Below are 18,759 nucleotides of genomic sequence, written 5' to 3' on the forward strand. Positions count from 1 at the left end.
CAAACAAGCCAGCTTTAATCCGTACTCTGCACCCTAACATTTGATTTTTCCCATGCACTCAGCCTCTTTCTGCTATGCCTCGTGACCACGCGGCCTCCCCCGAGAGGCCCACATGGCTGCCTCCCGCATGGCTGCCTCCCGCGGCGCAGGCCCGGCCGTGCCTCATGGTGGAGGGGTGCACAGCAGCACCCAGGGTTGTGCGAGAGCTGCACCTCACAGCCTCATGCAAAACCACACACGAGCTTCGTGTGTTATTTCACGTGCACAGAACAGGTTTAGATTTATCTCATGCAGAAAAAGATATTTACAGGGTGGAAAAAGCAGCTGTGTGACACAACAAGTCTCAGGCGTTTACCTCGAAACTGTACAGTCACTAGCCGTCGCAGGTAGCACAAAACACCCAGTGGAGGATCACGACTTGTTCAACCCTGGTGCATGGAGCTGCCTTCCAACTAGATTCCTAAAAACTCAGCTTAACAAAAAAACGAGCATGGATGAGAATAAAAGATGTGAAGCTCTCCTCATTAGGTGGAAAGACGAGGCAGCAAGCTATTTCACCAACGCCTATTCATTCTGTCTTACACCTCTCTGACGAGTCCTGATGCATTAGAAGTGTTGACTAAAACGCATCTCGGCCTTAGACGAGGTAGCGGGAATTTGGAAAGGCCACACCACCCACCACAGCAGGAGGGAGCCCACTTGGCTCAATAATTTGAAGAACAGAAACTGCTGTGGTCTTGTTTTACTTCAATAGGTAACACAACCTTTTAAAAGTTTTTCACAGGAAACCCACTTTTTTTTTCTTCTATTTTTTTCCGAGAGTTCCCCGTTCTCCCTCCCAAAAACATATATGCATTAGGATTTTACAGATACTATACAGGCTGCATGAAACAGGGAGAGCAGCCTGTTTTGGGGGTGTTTTAAAAGACCAAGATAAAAATAGTAATTTCTAAAACTGATAACTAGCTACTGGATTCCCTTTTCCTTTCTTTTCTACCCCATCCCCTACAAGCAAGAAAAGGAAAAAAACAGTTGAAGACTGAATATCAACATGTGTAAATTGAATCAAACCCCTTTAAACATCAGACGACTGGAGTTTTCTGTTCCCATAAGTAAATGAATGGCACCACATCCAAACACTCGGATGCTACGGACAGAAATATACGGTTCTGCTATGGACTGCCACTGCTCCTACCACTGAACTAAAACGTGCTAGCAAGAAAACCAAAAACTACCAAACAAGAATATCGGTATTTTCTGATTTAAGAAATCCTTTTCTATAAAACTGTTTCTTACAGTTTAATCCAGATAAAATGTAACTGTCTCACATTAAAAGAAATGAATTTCTTTCCAATTTACCTAAGTTATTTTCAAGCATTTTACATTTTTTATGTGAAAACTATCCACAAAGCACAATTCTGTATAATATTCATAACAAAATATTTTTTAAATTCAAATTTAAAATCAAAAGACCATAAAAACCAGACTTACAACATCATATCAAACATCCACTTTAGCCAGCGTCTTCTTTAACAATGGCAGAAGTAGTTATCTAAAGAAGAACGTATGAACAAAGCAAGGACACAGCGGTACTCTCCCATCCCCCAGCAGCCTACAGCTCTGGGACCTCCTGATGGTTCCAGCATCAAGACACACCAGGACATATTTTAGTGGAACATTAATGCATGCTACTTGCTACTTATGACAGAAAAAAAAAAAAAATCCTTCTGCAGATTTGTAGCAGGTATCATTTTAATCACAAATACCTGATTCTGGTTTTAGCTATCTTAACTCTGTTTGTTGAGCATAACTCTGTCCTTTATTTTTGTACATCATATTCCAAGTTTTAAAAATATTCTAGCATCCAGCTCCTTCCTTGGGACCTGCAATACAGCCCAGATTTAAAACCATGCAAATATGTGAATGCTTCTACAATTAATCTTCACGTGAAAGCTATGCAAGAGAACTGGAGATTTTCACAAACATCTATTCAACCAGCATCAAATGTTAATGTACATGTGCAAAATACGATCTGTAGAAGTGACAGACCTACCTGGAAATTAGCCAGAGAAATGTTCTTACACAATTCCTCCCATTTCAAAATCTCACTTTAAGAATATTGTATCTCTGGTAAATTGCTGTTCTTTTCATGTAATTAGGCACTGTGCCTAAAGAACATACCCAAAGTAGGGAGAGCTCATGAGGACAAGCCATGTATTTAGTCTTCAGCATTTTATGAATTTCCTTCAAACCAGGGGGACAGAATCGCGGGATTATTACTGAACATTTCTTACATTTTAGAGATGAAGTGCCCATGTTTTATGTTACAGCTGCTGCACTGCCTTCTACTTTATTCTAGTTGAATAATTAAATACACGTTAGTCCTTCTGACAGTCCTACACAGCATGGCTGTTAATCAATATCACATAAAAGCGAATTAGGCTTAGGCAACTGTTGCACACAGCAAAATGGATAAGGCAAGAGGGAAAAGAACAGACTACTTTTTTTTTTTGCATTTTACATGTCCTACCAAATGTGCACACACACTTGTGAACACACACAGCACACACAATGATGCACGGTGGAATTCAGATTAAGCTCAGAGATTTGTTACACTACAAGAGCAACCAACAGACACTTCTCATTCCTTTCTTCTGAATTCCCCATCTTCGCAGGTTTGGGGAATCACAGAAAACTCTCAGTGGAAAAATATTTAAAATATTCAGTTTACAGGAAAAAAATGAATTAAACTATTTCTTAGTCAAAACTATTTTCTTACTGCATTAAACTATTTCTGAACCTTCTACCATGTGATTGCAATAAGGAAAGACAAACAAAAGGCCATATACAATAAATACTATCTTAAGTCTACTCAATGCAAATTTAGGAAAACTTAAGTTTCCAAGAATTTTAGGAGATTTTCTAGAAACTCTAAAGAACTTATGTGTGTTTTGTTGTTGTTATTTTCTTGTCCTGCAGTGAATCAATAGGGCTTTATTAAGAGCAGTCCTAGGCTGAGACTCCCAACAAATGAAAGATGCTTGTGAAGGAGTCTAAATTTTCCCCATGCTGCCCTGCTATCATGTTTACACTCAGATCTACAGAGGAATGGAGACACAGTTTCCAAGTCTCTTCAACATATCTTCCTTTCTGATGAAATTCTCCCGTAATGAATTTAGAAACACTTAAAACCAGGCCAAGAAATGAAATTGCAAGTCAAGCAGTAGCAATTCTAGATGACTAAATAAATAAATTAACAGTGATAATGACACCATCAAGCCACCAACATAGAGGCAAAGACTCTGCATACTCTATACTCTTCTATTCTGAGCTGCCTCTTACATTTTACATTTAAAGATACGGGATTTATAAAACATAGTAATTCAACTTTAACCCATGCACAGTGTAAAATTAACAACTCTTGACTGATGAAGAATAGATAGCATTTCAAATGGAAAACAACTATTAAGTAGTTGATGACTCTTGATACTATACTTTCTGAAGCATTACTTTCCAAAGTTGAAATTCAATTTTGCAAGAGAACATTACTTTTTCCCCAGACCTACTGGTAATTGGAACAGAAACTGTACGCTTGGTATCTATTTTACAACAGATCTCCATTTTTTTTGTCTGAACAAGATTTACTTCAAGCTCTATGAAGTGTGTTTCAGCTAGCACCTCCCTCAAAAGGATCCAGAAAACATATGCCATACAGCACACAGTCTACATTCATTCTTACAAATTGCAGGAAGAACAGTAAAACAACTTGAAACACACCTGGGCTTTTCTAGTTTCTTCACTCCCTCTCAACTACAGATGGCCAGTTCCAGGCTCCTATGCAGAAGACATGGCATGGCTTCTGTCCCAACACAAGGACATGGCACTGTCCCAGCACGGGGAATGTTGCACCTCTGGATGGGAGGGGAAGAGAGGTGGGAGAGAGTTGGCCAGAAGTGCCATGGCTTCACCCCTGTGCCCGGAGATGCAGCTATGTGCCCAGACGAGCCTCATCCTGGAGGGGTGCAAAAGGTGCGCTGCTACCTCCCACTCCACTTCAACCCAACTACACTGCGTGTGGTTAGTGGATCATGGCCAAAAAGATTCTGGTGTTGTGAAGCCATTTAAAACAGTGATATTTTGGTTATTTTCCTCAGAATTTTTCAGTACACACTGATTAACGTATAATGAAATACAATCTTTACACCAACTTGATACTGCGCTTTGCTTACCGTGAAGCTGTGCTACATGCATACCTAAGGAATAATGCGTGCTAAGCCTTACATTTACTATTTTTGCACGCTATTTGACTGTAAAGTAATGAATGACCCTTTCTTATATACAAGGTCATGTTTTAAAACAGAAATTAAACTTCAGTGCAAATAAAAAAAAAAATCCATCGTTTAAACATAATAAGAAACAATTTAGAAACAATGTTTTACCAGTTAGCACAAGCTTATGTAAAACATGCATGACATTTAATAAAACAGTTGTTTCTGCGTTTTGAACCAATTCAATACATACAAGAAGAATCTATAACTAGTGAAATTAAGTGAGTATTTCTGGTCTCCATATCCTCCAAGACTGTAAAACCAATGCATCCCAGCCCCTCTTTCTTGGTTTTCTAATTAACCTACTAACTGGAAGAAAGGAGGGGCTTTCCTACCAGTAATCTGCCAGGCAGTTTCTCATCTTTAAGCTAGTCACTAAATTGATATGCAGAAATGAAGAAAAGCCCTTCACCTGCTGGAAAAGCTACAGTTGTCAGTTATAGGTTTACTACTTAGAAAGGTGTATAATTTGAGTCTACTCACAGCTAAGTAGATGACTTTCTCAGAAACTGCAGCAGCAAGTACTGTCTGAATACAATTTTGCTTAGATCAATCAAAATAATAAATTCAGGATTTGATGATAGATCATGATTTTGCATTTCATATGTAAAGAAAATCTGTTCCATTTCTAGTAAAAAATCAAATATTTTATTTTTAACAGATTCATATTGACTTATGATTCAGCAGAATCTCATGCTTCAGCAACAGGCTGCAGTGGATGCAGTGTGTCGGGGAATACTGCTAGACTTGCAGAACGCTGATTTAAAAAGCATGTCTGAAAAAACAGAAGTGGTTAAATACAACTTTAATGCAAACATCCAGAGAAATCCAAGCAAGAGAGTAAAGACAAAGATGCATAAATAAATGCAAGGCTCAGTTCCTAAAATAGTTTACATTACCAAACGAATTTCTCCATCTGTAGGGTCACAGCCAAGCGCCAATGTATTTGTAATCTAAACTGAAGCGAAAAATAAATACACAAGGAAATAATATATAAAGGGCACAAATATTCCACCTTCAAGCCTTAATTTCCTATGAATACTTTAGGAGCTGTCTAAATGCAAAAGGATATTTAAAAAAAAAATGATTTTTTTTAAAGACATTTGACAGAAATACTAATTCTTGCTTAAAACTGGATCGCCCCTAGATGTCTTTATTAATCCAATCCACCCCTATTTCTAACAATGTGGTTCGGTGTGCAAAGACCTTATTGCTCCTTTCCATCAAAACAGGCTGTCACACAGACCAGCCTGTTAGAGGGGCATCTTTGCTTTCCTTTGACACCTTTCTCTCTTTTGTATTACAGTGTCTATGACCAGGATAGGAAACTGCACAAGACAACCTTCCTTTAATTAGTGTAGATTGCTGTGCCATGAATCAACAAATAAACGCCACCAGCACTACCACTACCATTTTGTCTTTGTCTCAAAGGCCTATTTGTTTGCCTCCAGTTTCCACTAGAACTCAGTTGCCTTAATCCCCATATGCCACTCACCTTCTTATTTTGCCATGTGCCAATTCTGCATGCTAAAAGACAGTCTGTACATGTATGGATTTTTTTTTTTAATTATGTCTCCAACCTACCAGCTGTCAAACTCTACTTGACATTTATAACAGTGTCTGTATCTATTTCAGTTTTTTCTCTGTGAACTACTCTTGCTCTTACTTTATGAATACACTTTCATTGTATACTCCTCATATAAAGCTTATCATTTTTGGTATACACCTATATTATAGTTGAGTACGAAATTTAAAATAAAGAAACTGTATGTTCCTTATGACAAGATGAGGATGAATTGCCTAACAGGTATCGAACAACTCATCTTCAGCTTGGTAGGCAGAAAGCACACTCTTCTTTCTCTGGTCAGGCATTCAACCATCCCCTTGGACTTTGGGGAAAAAACAACCAACCAAACAAAAAAAATACAACCAACCAACCAACCAACCAACCAACAAGCTAAATTAAGCTTTCAATGAAGCTTTGCTATAGACTTCTGCTATAAAGTAAAAGTTACACAGGCAACCAAGAGTCTGCTTAAATTCCAAATGTTCTGCATTTAAGGTTGGATGATAACTTCGCTCTTTTCTTTTACTGCAGCTCTCAACAACAATGAGCAGTCTCAAGAGATGAAAATAGTTTCCTAGCCTGAAAATCATATGGAAAAAATCAAATGCCCTTTTAAAAAGTTATAAATGTCTGGACAAACTTTTCCCAGATTTCCCTTCTTCAGTTATTTAATGAACATATGGTTATTTATAATGTGAGCTACACTTGTAGTATTTCAAAAATTAGTTATAAACATGCCTGAAGCTACCCAGCTCCTCCCAAGACTATGCTGACCTCACTCAATGCCCTTCCAGTACCGTCTGCTGTGGGATCTCTTTGACAGCACACTCATGTTCTTACCTCAGTGTCTTCTCTGCCTTGAAACTTACCTCGGTTTCTTCTCTAAGCAAGTACCTTATAACACGTTACTTTCATTTCAGAAAGGTCGTAACACCAAATATCAATTAGGATAAATAAAATCCTTGGCCAGAAGGCACAGCTGATTAAAAAAATACAGACAAAACGAACACAAGCTCAGCTCTCTAAGTAGTTAAGGAGCACTAAGGAGTCCCCCGTTCAGGTCACGGGAATGCAGCAGACGCTAGTACCTGGACTGACGTCTTTTTGAGAGGCACAGTACAGACATCTGTGTCCGAGCGAGGCTCCTCTCCAAGTCAGGAGACGGGCACTTCTGGAGCATGATGCACCTTGTGGGCTAGACTCTGCCCCAGAAGGAGAGAGGCTGGGTGCTGGGAGCACCCATTTTTTTCTCCCTGACGATGAAGGAAGACACCTCTGTTATTTGATGTCTCTGTTACCTGAGAAGTTAGGTGAGATGATCCCACCCAAAAGACCCTATGCTAATAAGTAACAGGGATACAGCCAAGAGGCTAGAAATACTGTCTTCTACTTTTCTTTCTCATGTATGTATGTAAATGCATGTCTGTATCTGCACTTTTTTTTTTAAACAAAAAGTCAGATAGCATCACCCTGAAAATCTAAATGAATCTGCTCTCGTGTTCCTCTTACTCGCTTGGATACGACATTATACAGTTTATTTTACTCGCTGTTATTGTCTATGGGGTTTAATGGAACCTCTCATGTAAATAAACTGGTTTCCTCAATATTCCTTCCTGTTTAATGGAGATTTAATTCAATTCAGTGTATTATTTAACTCAATAAACGGTAAAACAACATTTTTTTTCCTTTGCAACCAACATAAACTGCAGATGTAAAATGTGTATCAGAAGATTTCTTCCTCCTGGAGATTTTCTTCCTCCAACTTCTAGCATATCCTAAAATACTCTTGCATACTCTTGATTTTTTCCTACTTTTGAAATCTGATCCTACTGCCAAAAAATAAAATGAAAATAAATACCATCAACTGAAACATGAATGCTGCATATAAACACGCTCTCAATTGAAAAAGAAACTGCTCATTTTTTAAAGTTCTTCTTAAATAAGCTATTCAGAATATGTGACGCGTCTTTGTTTTAAACATTCCTTATCACTGTTAATTGTATTTTATACTTCATTTGGGGATTCCACAGAACTCTGCCCTTGACTCCCTTCTCCTCTGCTCATGAGGGAATCTCATGCAAAAGTGATTTTAATTATCACTTATTCATGGATACTCTGTGCTCCAGATTTGCTTTGTCTTCATCACAGACCAGAACCTCCAGCTTCTTCTGATGCAATCAGGACTTTTGGCTGTCAACTCCAGAACCATTCTGAACACTCAATACTCTTTTTCCTTTTGCTCTGCAACCCCTCTTACTCAACTGCTACTTTTGTCAAGACTGTCAACATGACAGTCACCTGATTTGTCATGCAGACTTGTAACCCTTGATAACATTATCTTTAACCCACATATTTTTCTAGATCTCCATCTCTGTGTCACATAAATAAATTTATTGTTGTTTTAATATATATAATACACGTGTGCAATTCTTATTAATTACAAGGTTTGTGCATAATATTTCTAATGAACTTACCAATGAATCACACTCAGCTCAAATATAATCAATTTTTATCTTTTTAAGGCCCTTCATTGTCCTTCTCCAACCTCCTTTATTTGCATCCTAGTCTACTTACGCTTTCAAACTGTAATCTTTATGTTTCTCTTCATGCTGCTCATTCTATTTGGAAAACATTTCCTATAAACATCCCTTGAGCTACTCCACTAAGGTCCTTCGCATTCTTTAGATCCTTAGAAAAGATGATCATTTTCCATGAAGAACATAGCTTTGGTAAGAAAACCAAAAAATACTATTCTAGTGAGGAAAAAAGTCATTTCTTAAATTCAAGAGAATTTTAAGCCATTTTATTCCTTCAGATATATTTTCAAAAAAGAATGGGAAGAATGGCTCTCGTTAAGGGACTGCAACGACTTGTCATTAAATCTGTTCAGCTTACTGGGGTTATTCCAGATTCACATCCTACAATTTCATTCTGGACTCGGAAGTCAAACAGATTTTCTCTGTTATGGCTAACCAAAGCAATCAAGATTTTCATCGTAAAATTCTTTTGCCACCACACCTGTTGTAATTCCATTAACATTATGGAGGCAGCCAGGATAAGGTTTGGCTCAACTCTTAGACTTTAGCTAATGATGTAGCTGATGTCTGAGCCAGAAAGGAATCTAATTTACAATTCCATAAGCATTTCACATGAATAAAAATGTAGTATGCAGGAGCTCAGCACATTCAAATACGAAGAAGGCAAGGATCTGATCCACAGAATAAAAAGAGCCGAACAAATTAATCTACACAGTTTTGAAAATAAAGTTTTAAGTGTTAAACTTTTAGTACCATATGCTATCCGGAACACAACATGCTTCCTTGCTTTTGCGTGTTCTTATTGTGTCTGGTTTTAATGCCCGTTGTGAAAAAAAGGCAAAAACTGCAATTACCTCAGAGCGTATCGAGACGATGTTTTACGGCACAATGAAATACTCTGAAAGCCCCGTCTCTTTAACACCTCCACATACGCCTCAGATGCTGAACCCAGGTGACATAACCGCTGGTTATTTCATGTTTACCACACAAAACCACGATCACCAAGGAAGGAAATTCCAAGGTGTGCTTCAAGAAGCCTTCCAAACAAAGAACTCTTCTGACAGATGTTTTATGTTTTAACATGTTTTCCTAAGAAAAGCTACATAGTCTTGAAAGCTTTTTAACTCAAGCAGCTATGACCCCTCGGTGGAATTTTTGCAAAACCATGCCTGGCTTTGTGAGAAAGGCTTTTGATCATAGACATCGGAAATCCCAGGGCAAAGACAATAGTCTGCTAACTTTTGCTTGTCTGCTGTTCCACAATAGCTAGGAAAATTGGAATTAGTTCACGCCCCATCCTCCCCCACTCAAAAAAAAAAGAAAAAAAAGTGAGAAGGATGATAGGCCGAGAGGTTCATTTAGGTAAACCTTTGTAATGATGTTATTAGCTTACAAGGAAAACATCAAAGCACACTTCTAAAAACTCTTGCCTCAATCTGAAATGTAGAGCTTGTCTAACAGAAAATGGAGAAAAGGCCCAGGAGACACATCGAACTGATAAAACACAATAAACATGAAATATCCCTGGAAATCACAAGTGAAGCAAACTTTCCTAACGTGGTTTAATTTTCTCTTTCCAAGTATAGAGCTTTTTCCCCCTCTGTCTGTGAACTTCCCCAAATTCAGGCAGAACTGTTTAAGCATTACAAAGGTATATCACTTCTTTTACTCTTTTCCATCCATATACACTGATATTTTATTTGTAAGGAAAACGTATTTCAGCTGGCTTATTTCCTTCTAAAATACAGTGACTGAGAGGGAGAAATAAATCCTTTGAGAAGACTGACGATGAATTGAGTATTTAATAATCATTGTGGACATTATTAAATACAGGAGCGTACAATGAGATTATCATGTTCTCATGACTGTAACCTAGACACTTCACTTGCTACAGGTTATCAGATGTGCAAGAGGGCAAGAGAAGCTGGACTGGGGGGAGATTTTGTCTTACAGGGTATCAGTTATGGGAGATTACACAGGGAAGAGAAGGGTTGGGATCCAAACTCTCACTAGAATTACCCCATGCACCCCCCCTGCATACCAGGGATGTGTTGGGATGTGTTCTGTGTTTTAAACAGATTTTAACTCAGGAGCAATAAAAGAATTTGATGTTGGAAATTCTGCTTTAATTTAACTTAGCTCTTTGTTATTTTAGAGAAGATTATTTCTAACATGTGAGTTTAAACTTTTGTTATAACCAAGCTGTTTCTTGTTTTCATTTGAAACAAATTACTTTATCCTGCAAATTTACTTAAGAGGCCTTTTCTTTCTCATTCTAAAATAGCTTGTGCCATATTTTCAGTTCATTCATGGGACTTTGGTTAACCGAGCTTTTAATAAATGAAAACTGAAGATTTTTTTAATGTGTTATAGTGTATTTCATGATATATAACATACATTGACAAAATAAAAAAATAAATTATACCCTAGATTGTCATTTCATGGTTTCTTAAGGGCATAAGAGAAAAAAGGAAAAGAAATTGAAGATTTTAACTAATGTTAAATAACTAATGTTAAACTCCACATCACAGGGAACCACTGCCACATAGGCCATTTGGAAAACCTGGGACCCCTCAGAGCTGGTAACACTTCCTTCATCCCCTCTTCTGCCTCCAGCCCCCAGAGATCCACAGAAGCACATCAGAATCTTTTAATCTGCAGAGACGAGTAGAAACAGAATGGGATCTCCTGTGCACATGCTATGGATCATCTAAACTGGGCTGCCACACGTGGGCACAATCAGGTTCTTTTTTGGAAAACTGGGGTAAAAGTGTTTTTCCAGAACACAACCATGTTCTAGATATTCATTTTTCTAGGTTCAAATGAGGTTGGTACCTTGTCCTGCTAAATCCTCACTGGCAACTAACATTGTCTCCAGTTGAGAGATGAACACAGGCTAGAAACAAGCTTCTAAACAATGTAATGCAATCACGGTGCTAACAGATACGGCTTCAAGAGCAGTGCTGGTCAACACTTCAAAGCACTTTGGGGCCACACCGTTTTGTTTATGCTGATACACCCAAGCACAGGCACACACAGCTTTCTGGAACCAGCACAACTCCTAAACAAAACAAACAACAAGAAAAAACAGAGACTACAAAAAGTCAAAAGCTGTAACAAAGTACCAATCAGTCTTATCCTTCGACAAAACAAAACCTTAATCAAATAATAAATACGTAACCTAATATCTCCTTCTGCCTTAAATCCTTCCCCATTCCTTCCCGACCCCCACTTCCCTTGAAAACCAGATGGCCCAGCAATATGCCCTGAAGGTCAACAGATGCACCATGACTTTGGATAAAGAAAAGGTATATAATATCTTTAATAATATTTCCAGATGACAGAATAGGAAAACACACGGTGAAAAAAGCACTAAAACATCTACAGCAAGGAATCAAACCAAGCACAGATACTGTATTGAAACATCCGAGACACCAATGAAAATAAAAGCCAAGAAGCGAACTCATTAATGTTATGAATAATAGATAACGAGTGAAAAGAAGATTGATTAAAAAATACGATAAGAAACTACATAAAGAAAGGATACCAGATAACTCTAGTTTCTGGACTGGTAATGGATATGGCTGCTTACTTTTCATGGCTGTCAAAAGTTATGAATTTCAAGATTTCTATGTTTTTCTCAAATGTGTGCATGTCTTTTGGCTTTATAGGAAATTTGTGTCAGTGGGTATGTAGATGAACGAGTGCATAGGTGAAAAGACAGGTGAATGATTTAGTTCGGACTGCGTTGGCTGAGTCTGAACTCAGTTACAGCAAAGTATGTCTGGAGGGAATCAAACAAATTACAGATTAAGCTACTCCAGATTTTCTCTGGTGAATCTGAGGTCCAAACCCAGGTCTGTGAATCTTAATGTGAAAGCTGATTCTGGTGACAACATTATTGAGCTCCACGCTTTTTGTGTTCTGCTACTTCCAGATCAAATTTGTCTGAGTTACAGATAAGAACAGCTTTCAAACTGCTGACGCTCTCAATTTAGGCTACATCCAAAAAGTGCGGTGGATACCTTTCCTCAGAACACCCACAATGAAATATTTTACTCCGCTCTTTGTCACAACCAGGGAATTGTGTAGCTTTTACCTTTTGTGCATGGGTACCTTTGTGATTATCGCTGACCCCATTGTGCCTCCCTAAGTTTGATCCCAGGACAGCACAGCATTTAGGGCTTAGTAACTGGTTCTGTAGACATCCTGTACCTTACTACTGGTAGGAATAGAGTGCTGTATCTGTGAAGACATTTTAGACACACAAAAAGTAGTGCAAATTAACTTAGTGTTCTTCCCTAGACACGAAGTAACTTGTTAGCCCATAGTAACTTGCTCACCTGTTTAAAACTCTCATGCTCCAGAAAAAAATACAGTTTCAGTTTTATTTCCTCATCCTTTCAGGGCTAACAGAAGTAACAACAAACAAAGAAAGCCTCCCTCAAGTGTACACATTAAAAAAGTACCTTGAGTAGCAATGTTACAATGTAAGTGGCCCCTTTTTACTTAGAATAGATCTGTGCCATCTTTCAAAATCAGCTTTTTTGTACATGTCACAAACAATGTAATTATGCCTAATCCTCTCAAACCACAGCCATCCGAGTCAAAAAGCCTTTGCTACCTGCATTAAATAACACACTGTTTGTGTGGATATGTTCCGGGGGCTGAAAGGCATTAAGAAACAACCTTTAGCCTCAGACTGCTATCAGCAGTGCAAAGTAGCTTCCACCAAAGCAAAGGATGAAGGCCAGAAAGTACTTCGCTGGCAAAATGGACAGGCGAGGAAGAATAATCTATCCACTTTCGCTTAAGTTCTGGTGGCCAGACTTTCTAAAGCAGAACAGATCTTCAGATCTGAGGACTTGTGTCCATTAGAAGGCTGCTTCTGGCCTAGCAGAGATACCATGCTTATGTGTAGAAAGTGTATCTACATCACCGAGGGCGCCCTGTCTTCCAAAACAGCACTGGCTTCGATGACAGAAGCTCCCAGAGTCTGGCAGACAGAGTCTCCGCTGGCATTTTTCTGGCCCAGAGGAGGCCCATTTACCCTTTTTCCTTTCCACTCCTCCTCAGCAGAGGCATCTGGAGCTGACCAAGTCAGAAAGGGCAACCCCACTTTCAGGGGACAGCAAACAGCAACACAGGGCAGCAACACACTGCTGGGGATAGGCTGTCGGCCTCGAAACCTAGACTGAGAAACGCAACACTAAGTGAAGAGCAACTGAAAAGCCCATGACTGAAAGAGAGAAAACAAACAAAACCACACATGCTTTGTTATTTTGTTGTTGTTGTTTCCATCAATTTAAAGACAGGAGAACTCAAGCCTGAAAGCAAGCTCTGTCTCTGGGGTTCTCAATCTAGAACCGCTATCTGAAATAGAAGAAAATCCATTTGCAGACTGTTTAGGCCTCGTATATCACTGCGAATCCACGAGCATTGCTATGGAATTTACTTGGTAATGTTAGCAAGAAAATCTATTTGTGTGGAAAGTTCTGTTCTGTGTTGGAGCTGTCAGCATCCTTGTGACTTTCGGTCCCCTGAGAACTCTTTGGACTCTCTCACTTGAACACCCACTGCTGATCCCCAGAAGCTGTGCCAAATGCTATAGAAAGGAGAGAGGACAGAGAAATTTCCTCCCTGATGAGAGGCTGTAACACTGTGCTTACAGGCTCGCTTTTCAACAAATCCTTGTATACTGAATATACTTGTTTTGTATCTGGGTGGGCATGCAAATGCATCCTGACTGTGAAGACACAGACATATTCTTTAAGAGGGTTAAAAAGTCCTGAAGATAAGTTTTATTTTTCTCTTGTCCCCACTCTGTGGAAACCAGAATGTGCACAGCATCCTACCGCTTCAAAGCCCAGCTAAGACAGAATCCAAAGGGGTATATAACAGACGGGGAGGCTCAATACATCCTGAAGTAGTGCTGTAAATGAATATTCTATTTCAAGAAAACCTACAATAAAGAGCTGAGAAATTAAAGCTATTAATATGAATCATTTTACTCATTTACATAACCCCACTAGAATCTGTGGAGAAACTTTACCACATTTTTTGGTGTGAATAAGGAGTAACTTCATTATGTCAACGGAGCACCATTACAATTTGGGAAAAGCCTCTTATTGATGAAATTGAAAAATAAAGCATCAAGCATGTCAGCCCTGCAAAGCAAATGGCTGTTTTCTGTGTTTCACTGTGTCGAAAAGGAGAACTTCTACAAGAACAAAAGACTATGGATGCTGCTACATTTTTTGAACACAGAGAGCACAAAATTGTAAACAATTTACAGGAGGTCAGGTTCAGGGCCTAACATCCACAGCCTAACATCTACACAGTGTAACAAAAATAACAGCAAAGATCTTTCCAAATTAGCTCCACATTATTAACCTACTGAAAAATTTATTTATTTGGCAAGAAAGAACATCAATATAATTCTCTCATAAGTTTTCTATCTTTTGTTTATCTATTTGGAATTCAGTTAGATGGGCCTAATTCTCAAACCATATTTCAGCAACATTTTTTTTTTAAAGATAAATAAAAACTCCTAGCCTGACCTTAATTATTTATTCTTCTCTGTAGAACTATACACTGGTGAACTGTTAGTGAGAAGTACCAGTTAAAAGAAACTCAGAAACATCCAATCCAGACAGTTGTTTACATGATATAACAAAGGATAGGAAGCCTTGATGAATAATAATGTAGAGTTATTTGTATTATGCTGCTGCCTGTATCTTGCATATAAGACTGTACGATAAAAATATTAAATTATTAAAATCCAGAAAAAAAAAAAAAGAAAAGAAAAACATTTAAAAAGAGACATGATAATCCCTGCCCCACAAATTATAATCCAAGAATAAAATCAATACAGGATGGATGTATTCTGGTAGATGGAAAGAAGAAAACAATGGGTACGTCTCCAGGCCATGCTGCAAAGGAGAAGCTCCTATTAGCCTGAGTACTGCAGGACACAACACGTCCCGCATTGTTTAATTTTTCCTGTAGTAAAGTATAGTTGGCCCAGGTAAAGCACAGCCCTGAAGAAGCTGCACTGCTTTGCTAACCACGCTAACTTGTGCTTCTGTACATCACCCCACACGATGCAGTGCTGTTACAGCCAATGAACAAACATCGATCAGCATTTTCGATACAATAATTTGCTCTTTGTTTTGAAGCACGTATCTCTAAGAGTTGACATCACCTGACAAGACTGTTGCTCTCTGCCTGAATTCATATTGTTGCAGACCTTGCGGGACCTACCCAAAGCCAAGGTTGTAATGAAAGCAGGCAGTGGCACAGCCAGTCTAATCCACAAAGAACTGCAGTGGAGCCTTGCTCAGAGGGAAGGAGCTGCACTGCCAGCTTCCATGCTGGCACAGCAGTATGAAACAGGTATTCCTTCCAAAGGGTTTTTCAGAACAAAAACCGCAGTTTTCTTTCCAGTTTCATTTTCACCTCCTCTGCCCCAGGTGTTCCTCTCCCCTTTTCCAAAGGTAGCAATTAGAAAAGAAAAAAGAAATGACAGTGATAGAAAAATATATAAAAAAACAAACCACAATATCTCTTCCAAATTAGTTTACCTCCTATTCCTTTGATGTACACACAAAGTGAATGTGTAGTTCCTTGATAAAGCACTTTTTTCCCAATACGAGAAAGGTTATCTACACATCTCTAGAAAATATAAAGGAAATATAGTGGGTGTTTGTTTCACAAAAACACATCTTCTGTTTGATACCAGTACAGCTGCAGTGATCTCTCTAAAGAGTTTTCCAAACTGGTCCCTGGGCTTGTGGTGACACTGAAGCAGCACAACCAGTCTTTGGGAATCAGCTACATTTGCACTCTAGTGCTTCCAACTGATGTGCAGCGTAGCATTCACAAAATTGGAGGTGCTCTAGCAGAGATTTTGCAGTGTTGGTAATTTGAGAAAAAGGGGGGCAAAACGTCTCTCCCTCTCTACAGCTCTCCATTACAAAATGAAGGGGATATGCTACCCTTCTGCTTTCAACTGATGAGGACTGCACAGGACGTGATTATGCTCAAAAGCAACACCGGTTCTGCAGAAAAGGCTTATTGCGCTATTGTGTTAAAGAGATGACAGGAAGGAGAGGAAAAGCCTACTCAAGGGAAGAAACGAGTCTGCAGAAATCTACATACATCAGTGCCACAATATTGATATTGCTATTAGTAACCTGAAATCAACACTTTTAAAAGCGCCACTTGAAAGCTGGTAGGGAAGCCCACATTTAAAAGCTACATACCCGACTTTTTTTTTTCCCCTTTTCTTTTTTTCGTCTCCCTTATTACACTCTAAAGAGACGAGGACAGTCACAAGCCTGGCTGTTGAAGAGTTCTGGCATTTTCAGGCCGGAGAGCCCCACCACACCACCTTCAAGGCAGAAGGGGCTACATGAGCACAGGGCCCCAGTGCTCTCACTCCAGCCCACAGGCCAGCTCACATTTGCCAGAGCAGTCGATGAAGGATTAAGCCCTGCAGATGGATACAGCAGATAATTGTCACATCTCAAACCACCACAGCTAAATCTACCAGACTATGAGACGGTCACTTACATTAAAGGTCCAAATGTCAGATAACCTACTCACTCTTTTCGAAAGGCTTCCCATGATATTTCAAGTAAGTTATTTTCCAGCTCTCCTAGAATTTAGAAGTCCATATAAAATTTCTGCCTTTCTCAAAGGGATGCTGAGAGTATTAATTCACTAAAGTATTTTGGAATCCTTTGAAGAATGAAAGGTAACCACATACTGCTGCAAAACAGTAGCACAATTTGGTTTAAAAAAATATTATCGAACCTAAAAATGCCACAATGCACTTACTTAAACAGACGACAATTCTGTAGCAGGTTATTCAGAGAGAATTGTTTTGTGCAGATTATTTCTGCATTAATATTAAAAACTTCTTGGCCTATAGATACTGCAATGTAACAGTTATGTGCATTTCTATTTCCTGTCACATAATGTCTGCTTATAATGCTGTGTTACTCAAAAGGTGAGAAAATGAATAAAGCCATTTTTAGGGAGAAAAGCACTGTATACTTTAGAAAGCAACACTTAATTAATATAACCAGTAAAAAGTGAGTGAGTACAGAACCAACACCTTAGATGACAAATTTCAAGCCTAAAATCTCACCTTCTATATATATGCATGTATGTATGCATATCTACACACATACGCACACACACACAGACACATACATCAAGCAGGCTCCCAAGGAGTATTTATGACAGTTTGGAGCAGCTCCTTTGCTGCCTGTAAGCAGAGCCAGCCATCCTTCAAGCAGACCAGCTAGAATCACAGTGCTGAATGGTAAATCTGAAAGGACTGAAGTCATGCAGCTACCTGGAAAGAAAAAGGATCCTTCATCGTGTATTTAGAAATGCTAAATGGCCCGGGAAACTACTTAGAGATTTCTCATGCTTAGATCCTCATTTTCTCTTGCGTGGTCATCCCTAGGACAGCTCTGGAAAACAAGGCAGCCATTTTCTCTTAAGCTGTTACACTCGGCAAACCAGATTGAAGTGCTTGATACGCTGCTGCTCTCTTCCGTGCCTGCAGCACTCGGAGGGGAAAAACAGCCAATCACCCACAAACAGGTAGCGACCACAGCCATTTTTGCACTTGCCTGATATGAGTCACGCCGCGGCAGCAGATGGGGCCGGGGGGAGGCTGGGGAGGCCTGGGTGCAGACAAATCGATATGGTGTAGCTCTCTGCCTTACCCTCTCTGCTGGATTCACCCTGCGGCCCTGCAAAACCGTGGAGATCCCTGGAATAATGCTGCTTCCTTATGTGCGTGCATTCCCCAAATTAACTACCATTAGGAAAAAAAAAAAAAAAAAGAAATTGGCTTTTACAGAGCCGTTGGGTCTAAGGCATTGCCTCAGACTTGTTTTTAAAAACAACTCAATCTCAGTGTGAGAAGGGGAAGAAAACAATCTTAATGTGCAGTTGGCAGAAACACACACGTACGTGCACCTGTATGCACATACATACCTGATGTAATTTTTGTGACACAGCTGCAAGTAACCTCTCTCCAATAATTTGCTAGCAGACCAGACTGCCAAAACTGCTGAGCACTCTTTAAGGTGTACAGCTCTGGATATTCAAAATGGCTAATCAATTGAAAATACAAAGGGCTGGCCCCACATGTAGAGCAAGAAGCCATGCCCCTATAGTTCAGTTTACTTCTGTTTTCCATTGTAATCCTCTTTCTTGTCATTCTTGGAAGCCTCACTATTTTACAGCAGTGTTGTGAAATTTGGCAGCGAGAAGCCCCAGGCTCAGGGAGATGCCTTTCCTGTCC

The 18,759-nt window shown here is 39.2% G+C and overlaps 1 protein-coding gene across 10 annotated transcripts in view; it reads right to left on the minus strand.

Moving 5' to 3' along the window:
* Positions 1-18,759, minus strand: part of TBL1X (transducin beta like 1 X-linked) — a 202,906-nt gene that overhangs the window by 115,347 nt on the left and 68,800 nt on the right. For 2 of the 10 annotated variants that reach the window (XM_035542354.2, XM_035542355.2), the window contains one exon: positions 18,080-18,202. The exons of 7 other annotated variants lie outside the window; for them this stretch is intronic. The gene's annotated coding sequence lies outside the window, so the exon portion shown is untranslated. Of the gene's footprint in view, positions 1-3,777; positions 3,912-5,227; positions 5,287-18,079; positions 18,203-18,759 lie in introns of all 10 variants that reach the window. One more of the 10 variants, XM_035542358.2, reaches the window with a different exon arrangement.

The sequence above is a fragment of the Cygnus atratus genome, chromosome 1 (assembly GCF_013377495.2).
Source record: "Cygnus atratus isolate AKBS03 ecotype Queensland, Australia chromosome 1, CAtr_DNAZoo_HiC_assembly, whole genome shotgun sequence".
Classification (NCBI taxonomy): Eukaryota; Metazoa; Chordata; class Aves; order Anseriformes; family Anatidae; genus Cygnus; species Cygnus atratus.